This window comes from Vigna unguiculata, unplaced genomic scaffold (genome assembly GCF_037176805.1).
Source record: "Vigna unguiculata cultivar grain cowpea cultivar isolate G323 ecotype 2 unplaced genomic scaffold, ASM3717680v1 ptg000065l, whole genome shotgun sequence".
Taxonomy (NCBI): domain Eukaryota; kingdom Viridiplantae; phylum Streptophyta; class Magnoliopsida; order Fabales; family Fabaceae; genus Vigna; species Vigna unguiculata.
Genome location: NW_028196712.1, coordinates 5,001 through 12,500, shown reverse-complemented (window position 1 = coordinate 12,500; position 7,500 = coordinate 5,001). Strand labels below are relative to the sequence as shown.

The window sequence follows — 7,500 nt, the reverse complement described above, 5'->3', positions numbered from 1 at the left end:
AAATGATTTATATCGTCAAGTAGAGCCATTCCAAATTTCATGCCAATCAAATGATCCGCAGCTGTCAATATATCTCGCGGTAACAAAAATGTATTGTTCTGGGGTATATCAAGATTAAGCTTTTGGTTGATATTTCGTCGACCAATTTTTCCTAATTCACATCTTTGTTGAAAAAATTTTTTTTGTAATTCTTTCCATAAAGATTCAGAAAATACCGGATCTCCGCCAACACAAGCAAATTGTCGATAAAACTCCAAAATGGCATTTTCTTTTGACCCAATTTTTTTTTTATCCTTATCATTTAGGAAAGACACGAAAATTTCAGGATAACAAACATTTTCTAGAATTTCGCTTAAATTCGAACCCATAGCTGATGATAGAACTAGAATAGATATTTTCTGTTTCCTACTCACACGAGCCCATATCCTTGCTTTTTTATCAATCTCTAATTCTAATCTACCCCCCCAGTCTGATATTATAGTGCCAGTATAGACCGGAATTCCGTTAGGGTCCAATTCTGAACGGTAATAGATACCAGGACTTTGCAATATTTGATTGATTACTATTCTGTATATTCCATTTACTATAGAAGTTCCCAGAGAATTCATTAGAGGAATATTTCCAACAAAAATAGTTTGTTTTTGTATATCTCTACTACTTTTCCAAATTAATCCCGCGGATATATATAATTCAGCAGAATATGTAAGTGATTCATATACAGCATCTTTTTCGTTTATCAAGGGTTCTAATAATTGATATGTTTCGGCAAATAATTGAAATTCAATTTCTTGATCTGTATCCTCAATTTTTGGAAACTTAAAAAGCCCTTCTGTTAAGCCCCGATCAATGAACCTACAAAACCCTTCAAATTGTATCTGATTCAATCCAGGTAGTGTAGACATTTCTTCATTTTCACTCCCAAGCATTTTCAATTTCCCCGTGAATTTTATCGAAAAATATTCCACGATTTGCTGTCATGCTTCATCAAATCACATGAATCCATTTAGCAATATTGGAATTTCTATTCTTTATACTGAATTACATGAAATCTTACCTAATCCCGTGTATCAAATATTTCTTAGTGTATGAAATACCTATTATGAAAAGAGAAAGAAATATTAGAATTTGATACTCAACTTCGAAGGAATTTGCAACAAAACAAACAGATAGAATCGAAAGTCTAATCTAAAAAAGGATTGGAAATTTCTACGGGCATTTCAATATTTTTTTTAGGAATCTAAAAAAATGCATTTCATTTCTATCATTATTATGATATTACATATTCAAATTCAATTGGATACAAAAAAAAATCCATTCGAAATTGTCAAGAAAAGATATATTTTGAAGTGAAGTATTTTGGAGAGAATTGGGGAGAATATGATTAGAGTATGTTATGTGTAATGTAATAAGGCTTGTATTTTTGAAACATGCATATATTTAACTGCAGCTATAGATCTGTCTCTAACTTTATTGCAGTCATATTTGTTCAGGATAACAAACACATAACATGTTGTGTGAATTTTTACAAATTTTCTATTGAAAATTGTAAAAAAAGAATAAGCACGATAATTTCTTGAAAATACCGTATAGTATTGGTATTCTATATCTATATAGATATGGATAAGATACTCGATTAGATAATATCTGTGTAACAGATCAAATTGATATTCTAGGGTTTACATATATTGAAAGTTGCTGTTATAATTAGAATGAACAAAGTTAAAAAAAAAAGCAATATTGATTGGTTATGTATCAATTTTTATTTTCTGATCTCATTAAGAAAAAAAAATTTCTATTCAAATATTCAAGAATAATTCATAAAAGAATAGTTAACGGTTGCGATTTGTCTCAAGATTGTTTTTCAATTTTTCAATAGAAAGAAAAGGGGGGAGTATTCTCAAAAACTTCATATCTATATTTTTATTGGCGGCATGGCCGAGTGGTAAGGCGGGGGACTGCAAATCCTTTTTCCCCAGTTCAAATCCGGGTGTCGCCTGATCGATAAGAAACTGTAAATGAAAGATTATATTACGTTTTTTTAGAAAACTTTTTTTCCAACAGAAGCAAGCGAGGGAAAAGGAGTCTTGAGAATTGCGTTTGATTCGAAATTATAAGCATCAGTAGCTTAAAAAATGTTGTAAATATTTTTGTCTCGAATTCAAGGAAAGATTCTAGTAGTGAAAAGGAATCCATAAATTTAGAAATGATAGTTCGTTCACTACACAACTATTGTAGTGTCTGTCTCCTGACTGGGTCTTTTATTAGATTGGATTAAGAATAAGTCGGATAGGAAAGTCCATTTTTAGGTAGAGAAAAGGCAGAAGAAAAACCTTCTATACAGACTAATTTAAAGTTTATGAGTGCTTCCACATTTTATCAATATTATTTATTTAGATCAATTCTATTTAATAGCTTTAATTTAGCTAATTCGCTTTCGTAATATTCAAAAAAAGTATTCTTTAGATTTTCATATTCTATATTCTAATAAAATTAAAAAGTTTTGATTCTAAAATCGAATAGAAAAGAAAAAAAGTTTTTTTAATTATTTTAGAGAACGAATTGGGAGACATTTAAGGGACTATTTCAAATAGAAAGAAGAGTATAAGTATGCAAATGAATCTGTCTTGATTCTTTTTTTATGAAATCCTTAAGGAAATGATAAAAGAGAAATCTTAATATTCCCACCTGGTAGTAACATTCATTGACTTATAACTTCCTATAATTTTTTTATGTTTAATGTTTTATGATTTTACTAAAAATAATCAAAAAAAACTTTTTAGATGTTCTAATAACTAATAAATAGAATGAATTCTTGTTTTTCGTGAATGATGTTAGCCCAGAATCCTTTTTTTGACTCTGTAATAGCAATTCCACTATTATAGTATAGTATTTTTAGCGAATAATACAAAAAAAAGAATAGAATAAAAAATTTGAAAAAATAATGAAATAGTTCCTTCATATTTATAGAGATAGGAGACAAAATTTACATGGATATAGTAAGTATTGCTTGGGCTGCTTTAATGGTAGTTTTTTCATTTTCCCTTTCCCTCGTAGTATGGGGAAGAAGTGGGCTATAGGGATACTAAAAATTGAGTTAAGGGATCCAAGTAACCTTGTTGATTTCTACCTGAATTTTTGAATTTCGAAACTATTGAATGAAAATATTTCATTTAAACTAATACTAATTAATTGAGTTCAAATAGAAAATCTATCTTGATTCTATTATATTTTAGTAGTGTAATGTATTCTATGTATCTTATAGGAATTGAAAATACTCTTTCAATCAAACAAATATTTTCATTATTCCCATATTCCTATTTTGAGAAAAACAAGGGAATCAAAAAGAAGAAGAAATGGATTCCTATTCCAATCAAATTTTTCTTAAAATTTCTATTTCGATGAACTGACGCTTAACCTGGTTATATAGATATATATATATATGGAAAATGGCGGACCGTGTAATAACCATTCCTGTTTTTTTACCCCCTTTTTTTCCTAAGATACCGGAATTGTTTGTAAAAAGAATCTGAAAAAAAAAATTGGACGCAATTCTCAGATAGTAGAAATCAAATTGATTTCTACTATCTGGATTACGCTGATTGTACGATCATTTTTTTAAATCATTCATAAAAATGAAGAAATCATATTTCAGTGAAATTAGTCACTTTTACTTACCGTTTTTACATAAATTATAAGTAAAAAAGCAGTAGGAACTAGAATAAACAGTGCAGTAGCAATAAATGCGAGAATATTTACTTCCATAATCTTTATTATGTTCTATTTCTCTTAAATTTCTAAAAAAAAAATTCGGGATTTAATCCCATAGAAATGTTCAATCTTTCAACAATGGTATAAATTGGATTTCAATGATATCAAATCGGATCAATATCATGAATCACAAAATCTGAGCTATCAAATCAACTCATGAAATAGTATAACATAGGAAGATCTTTTATCCATACTAAATAAAACAAAAAAACATTTATTCTTGATGAAAGTCCAAAATCCCTTTCCTTCCTTTTTCGGCGAAACAAATGAAAAAGCAGGGGGGGGCCCCAAATAAAATTTTGTTTATCAATTTGATTCCCTACAAATACACAAAAAAGGAATTTATTTTTTATTTTTTTGGATTTATATCCAACGGGATTGACGGGGCTCGAACCCGCAGCTTCCGCCTTGACAGGGCGGTGCTCTGACCAATTGAACTACAATCCCAGGGAAAGGGGTGTACTGTATAAATATTTTTACGGACCGTTTCTGTCAAACCTTTTCTTTTTCTATTTCGGATTCGAACCTTTTTGTTGTAAATGAAAAAAGCGCATTTTTTTATATATTGATATGTATATCGATATCCACTTTAGTGAGATCGACACAAATTACTCGTAATCCGTTTCTTATTCTTATTCTATTAACAAATCGATTGAAAATTGAATCAATGAAAAAAAAATATTTTTTTTTTCAATTTTTCCTTATATTTTCTACTTACAGATCTTGACATGAATACCGATTATTAACAAGATTTTGAATTTGTGGAAAGAAATATGGAATACAGAAAAAAAAGAAATAACCTTAGATATGTTTAATATTTTGATTCTTCCGTATCATAGCACATCAGTCATTTCCAGAGAACTATAAATGGGTTATAGAATTTCATAGTGGATCGGCAAATTCTTGGGCCGAGCTGGATTTGAACCAGCGTAGACATATTGCCAACGAATTTACAGTCCGTCCCCATTAACCGCTCGGGCATCGACCCAGCACAATAGGAAGAATACATTTCAGTTTTTATTGAAAATTTTTGATCAACTTCCTTTCGTAACACCCTACCCCCAGGGGAAGTCGAATCCCCGCTGCCTCCTTGAAAGAGAGATGTCCTGAACCACTAGACGATGGGGGCATACTTGCCCGACCGCCATTATACTACGTTCATAGTATGAACAGTTTTTTGCAATTGTCAATATAATGATATGATTCGATAAAAAAAAATATTTTTCGTTCTTTCATAATTCCATAGAAATTTTTTATTAATCATTTATATTTCTAAATTTTTTTATTCCAGTCATAATAAGAAAAAAAAAGAAGTAATGTTCCAATAAAGAGAAAATTCTTCACAGGAATGATTCGTTTGTTGCAAAGGACGAGAGGTTAAAACTTCATTTCTATCATTTATTACTAATACTAAGATTCGATAGGTAGATTTATATCTAATACTAAGAAAAAAAACTTTGGAAAATAGAATTTTTCAATAAAAAAATAAAAATTTGGTTTAGGGACAGAACATATTGAATCCATTTTATCAATGATTCGATTTTATCAATGTTTCGATGAAATATTTTATTTTGTGAGTACATTTATGTATCAATAAAAAGAATTTAGTGTTATGATTAGAATGACTTCAAGAATCCATTTTGAAATAATATATTTGATATGGATCAAATCCAATCTTAATCAATTCTTTTTTTTAACTATATTCTATTCACTAGGTAAATCCAATTTTTTGTTCTTTGATGAGTCATTATACAAATAATAGATATTGATGTACATGTATTCTAATCCCATTTATATCATTTAATTTATATAATTTATATAAATTTATAGAAATAATTTATATAAATTTATAGAATAAGTATACACAGTAACAAATATATGTACTAGTCATGCTAGTTCCTTATTTAGAAATTGAAAGAAAGAAAAAGGGCCCTTTTAACTCAGTGGTAGAGTAACGCCATGGTAAGGCGTAAGTCATCGGTTCAAATCCGATAAGGGGCTTTTTACTTTTTTTTTCAAAAGCAATAGTCTTTCTATTTGAAGGAAGAATAAAAAGATTCTTGATATTTTGAAAAAGTTTCTATTTGTAATAAAAAAGAAAAAGTGTAAAATTCAATAATGGAAAAATAAAAAAAAGTAAGTGGACCTAACCCGTTGAATTATATTTATATCTACTATTCTGATATTCAAATTTGATAAAGATTCAATTCGAACAATTTTTTTTCTTTTTAAGACTTTTTTCGTTTAGACTCCCTAAGAATCTCTGAATATTTCCAATGAAATCTTCTTGTTTCTGAACTAAGAAAAAAGGTTATGCCTTTTCTTTACTCAGAAGGGCCTTAATACGAATTTCAAGTTCCACCAAACAAGTTTTTTTAAAATTAAAATGAAACATATTTTTTTCCATAAATTTCTATTATTTCTATAAGATTAGATAGAATCTTATAGAAATAATAGAAAAATACATTAAATTATGTCTTCACATATCAAATAGTTTCTTTTCATATCGATGTGTACGATATTTTTCCAGCAATTCATATATATGAGACAAAAACTTTCATTTACAGTTTTTTCTTTTTATTATAGTATTTATAAAAAAAAATGAAATACTAAAGAAAAAACTGTAAATGAAATAGAAATTTAGAAAACCTATGATCCTACAGTAGTTTCCTAGACAAAATAGAAGTCAATTCACAACCAAACTTCAAGAATAAGTTTCTTTGATGAAAGGAGAGAAATATGTCTGAAGATCCGCTAGGTATAAGAAGTGAAACAGGGGATCATTTGTTTCTTGAACAGTTCTGAAAAAAAAATTTCTATCGGATTTTGGAGTCATAGCAGATTTTATGATTGATGACTTGGAAGATTTTTAAGAATAGATAAGGAATAACCACATCGAGTTCATGGATTTGCCCTAGATATCAATAGACCCATAAATGATTTTTTATTCGAAACCGATTAGAAAACAAGGGAAAGTATACTTATATATTCTATATATATATAGAGAGAGAAATGAATAGAGATAAATGATCAAGGTCCGTCCCATCTCTGAAAATGCTCTATGAGGTGTTGGGAAATGGTTGAAGTAGTTGAATAGGAGGATCGCTATGACTATAGCTCTTGGTAAATTTACCAAAGATGAAAATGATTTATTTGATATTATGGATGACTGGTTGCGGAGGGACCGTTTCGTTTTTGTGGGTTGGTCCGGTCTATTACTCTTTCCTTGCGCCTATTTCGCCTTGGGGGGTTGGTTTACAGGTACGACCTTTGTAACTTCATGGTATACTCACGGCTTGGCAAGTTCTTATTTAGAAGGCTGCAACTTCTTAACCGCTGCAGTTTCCACTCCCGCTAATAGTTTAGCACACTCTTTGTTGTTACTGTGGGGTCCTGAAGCACAGGGAGATTTTACCCGTTGGTGTCAGTTAGGCGGTCTGTGGACTTTTGTTGCTCTCCACGGTGCTTTCGGATTAATAGGTTTCATGTTACGTCAATTTGAACTTGCTCGATCTGTTCAATTGCGACCTTATAATGCAATCGCATTCTCAGGTCCAATTGCTGTTTTTGTTTCTGTATTCCTTATTTATCCACTGGGTCAGTCTGGTTGGTTCTTTGCTCCAAGTTTTGGTGTAGCAGCTATATTTCGATTCATCCTCTTTTTCCAAGGATTTCATAATTGGACATTAAACCCATTTCATATGATGGGAGTTGCTGGTGTATTGGGCGCTG

The 7,500-nt window shown here is 30.0% G+C and overlaps 4 non-coding genes across 4 annotated transcripts; 2 read left to right on the top strand and 2 right to left on the bottom strand.

Moving 5' to 3' along the window:
* The first annotated feature begins 1,925 nt into the window (after window positions 1-1,925).
* Window positions 1,926-1,996, top strand: TRNAC-GCA (transfer RNA cysteine (anticodon GCA)). The gene has a single exon. It is a non-coding gene; the product is annotated as a tRNA-Cys (tRNA).
* Window positions 1,997-4,141: 2,145 nt separating this feature from the next.
* TRNAD-GUC (transfer RNA aspartic acid (anticodon GUC)) lies at window positions 4,142-4,215 on the bottom strand. Its single transcript has one exon. It is a non-coding gene; the product is annotated as a tRNA-Asp (tRNA).
* Window positions 4,216-4,672: 457 nt separating this feature from the next.
* TRNAY-GUA (transfer RNA tyrosine (anticodon GUA)) lies at window positions 4,673-4,756 on the bottom strand. The gene has a single exon. It is a non-coding gene; the product is annotated as a tRNA-Tyr (tRNA).
* Window positions 4,757-5,697: 941 nt separating this feature from the next.
* Window positions 5,698-5,769, top strand: TRNAT-GGU (transfer RNA threonine (anticodon GGU)). The gene has a single exon. It is a non-coding gene; the product is annotated as a tRNA-Thr (tRNA).
* The last annotated feature ends 1,731 nt before the right edge of the window (window positions 5,770-7,500 follow it).